The sequence below is a fragment of the Equus przewalskii genome, chromosome 6 (genome assembly GCF_037783145.1).
Source record: "Equus przewalskii isolate Varuska chromosome 6, EquPr2, whole genome shotgun sequence".
Lineage (NCBI taxonomy): Eukaryota > Metazoa > Chordata > Mammalia > Perissodactyla > Equidae > Equus > Equus przewalskii.
The window spans coordinates 11,933,557-11,936,849 of record NC_091836.1 but is presented as its reverse complement, the minus strand read 5'-3'; positions in this window follow the sequence as shown (position 1 = coordinate 11,936,849).

Genomic DNA, 3,293 nt, shown 5'->3' with positions numbered 1-3,293 from the left:
TAATTTCTGCCCTTGAGGAACTTGAATTCTTCATGAAGAAATAATTATAACATAAGTAATATCAATAAAATTTGTTAATTTCTATGATAGGAAACACATAGGGAATGAGTATCATGTAAGCAAAGAATGCTTCGGGGATTATTCCCAACTATCTTTTTACTTCCTATGAGGATTATCATATATCCATATCCACAGCAATGTAACTTGAGTTACATATCTGTAGGTAGAGTATATCTCCCCATTCCACTATCAAGCTTGGCTCTCTGACTTGCCAGGGCCAATGGAATATGCGCAGAAGTGATATTGTGCCAATCACAGGCAGAAGCTTTAAAATGAACTGCTCATTTTGGCTTGGTCTCCTGCAGTTCTTCCCTTTGCAACACAAATTGCACGTCCTAGACAGGGATAAGTCCTTCTTCCTGGATCTGAGAATGAGAATATATGTGCATCCAAACACAGCGTAACCAGACAGAGCTTCCCAAAAACTGCTCTACATACCCCTGAGCAAGAAACAAATGCTTGGTGTTGTAAGCTATTGAGTTTTATTATTATTATTATCGTAGCAAAGGCTGACAATACAAATAAGTTTGGTCATCATAGTTTATCACAGATTTTGTATATGACCATCCATACATTTGAATCTTAGAAGCAGAAAATGTACTACTTGACTGGCATTAACACAGTTTACTCAGAAAGAACAAAAAAACCATAATGGTTACCATAGTTCTTTGAAAAGATCTAGAAGATCATATCATAAAAATATACGAATAAAATCTGACTTCGTGAACTTCTTGTGAAGTTTGTACACTCATTCTTTTCTGATGGGATTGTAATTGGCCCCAAGTCCTCAGGAAACTAATTACATGAACTGTAAAAACGTTTCTGTTTTGACACAACAACACCATTCCTGAAAATATGTTTTAAGGAAAAATTTTTTTTAATGAGAAAAAAACGTCTCATTGAAGGGTTTCTTCCCCAAAATTATACATAATGGTAGAAAATTATAAAATCATGCACAACTATACAGAGTAATATGGATATATTAGGTAAATTATGACAAACTAGTTTTATGGAATGTTATGAAAGATTGAAGTACTTAGGAACACCATATAGCAATGGGGCAAAGGATTATGAAATAATGTTAATTGAAAAGAACAGACTACGTTGGAATATGCAACATAATTATCACTACATAAAACATATAAGCGTATGGACTAAAATGAAGAAGATTGGAAGACGTCCTTGTTATTCCATCACCCTAATCCAACTAATTTCAATGCTTTCTTTGTCTGAGATTGGACTAAAAAGGACAAAACCAGCCTACGACAGCAAAGAGGCAACACTCTTATGCCAGCAGTCTTCCTACAATCATTTTTGGTCTCTCATTGCCACAAAATTCTCTAAAGTTTTGGTGGCAAATCCATGTCTAATCTACAAAATTATCTTTGCTCATTCTAATCAGAAGCCTAGTCCAGAGTATTTTTGAACAACTGGAATATATATTTTAAAAGATGGAGAATCAAACTAGAAAATGATGACATATTAGACACAATTGAAGCAATTAAGAATATTTAGCCTGAAGAAGAGGATATTTAAGAAGGCAGAAGATTTTCCTTTCAGTACATGGAGATTTTAATTATTCTATGTGGAAGAACAGGCCCAAATGTGAACAATGAGTAGAAATTAGAAGAAACAATCAAACTCACAAAAGGGAAAGGCTGAGGAACCGTTCCAGATTGAAATAAAACTCAGGGAAATGCAATGTTTTCTCCTGAAATGGATCCTGAACCAGCAAAAAAAAAAAAAAAAAAGCTATTGATACAAGTAGCAAAATTTCAGTGAGGTCTGTGGATTAGACTGTATTGTTGCATCAGTGGTTATTTCCTTTTTGGACAGTTGTATGATGGTAATGTTGGAGAGGGCCCTTGTTCTTGGGAAGTACACACTGAATAATTCATGAGTGATGGCACAACATGTCTGAAACTTGTTTCCAAATGGTTCTGAAAATGGTTAATAAGATAGAGAGATGATAGCGAGAGAACAAATGCAGAAAAATGTTAAAAATTCAGGAAACCTTAGTGAAAGACACACAGATCTTGCAACTTTCATATAATTTTGAAATTATTTTAACATACATATATAAAAAATTAAACTGCAGAAAGACTCAAGAAAAATTCAATATGAGAAGCTAAACTTAAGTTCTCCCAGTTTGATAGGTGCCCCTTGCCTCTGACAGGAATAAATCAAACCTTCTCTAAAGAATAGAATCTTCATCCAGTCTCCTCAAGATCCCCAAAGATCAAGTTCACCTGATTAATTTACCAGGTACACAAATAACTAATTTATCGAGAAAGAGTTGCCAGAAATAGCATAAAACAAATTTAGAACTCTCAAGATTTTAGACATTGCGATATTCAGATGAAGAATATAAAATGAGTATATTTAATACGTTTAGAGAAATAAAACCTAGAATCCAAAACAATGAGCAAGAAATAATATGCTATCAAAGATGCCCAGGCATATTTAACAATGTACCAAGAGATCCTCCAGAAACAAAAATATAATTATTGGAATTTAAAACTCAGTTGTTTGTAGGATAACTAATAAAAATTAATTAACTGCAAAATAGATCTAAAACTCAGTTACTCAGAATGTAGCCCAAAGATACAAAAATATAAAAGAATATGAAAGAGTGGTAAGCAACCTAAAAGAGAATAAGTTCTAACACATATACAATTGCAATTCCAGAAAAGACAAAAACAAAGAATGGGAAAAAGGCAATACTGGAAAAGATAATGGCTGAGATTAAATCCACTGGCAAAAAACTGATCAAGAAGGATAAATATAAAGGAAACCATACCTAGATATACCAAAATCAAATTTCAGGACAATGAAGAGAAGATCATAAAAGCATGCAGAGAGAAAATACAAACTTCTAAAAATAATACTTAGACCACCTTTCTCAATAACAATGACAGAAGCCAAAAATTAAGAGAATAATATCTTTAAAGTGCTTAGAGAAAATAAATATTACCTATTTATTAACTACTAATAGTAAATATTAGAAGTGTGCAATTTACTAGATTCCACCACTAGGAATGTCACTTCTTGTGGTAGAAACCAAGACACAGTGCCCAGAACCCTGTTGGAGGAAGTACTTTCTGTTTAGCTGCAGAGATTGGGTCATCAGACAACTTGCACCAGCTGTCAGGGCCAGGATTAGATTGAGGTAAATCAGGCAGGTGGGGGCACTTGCCTCTGGTGCAAAATTTAAGGGGTCACCAAAAACTCAG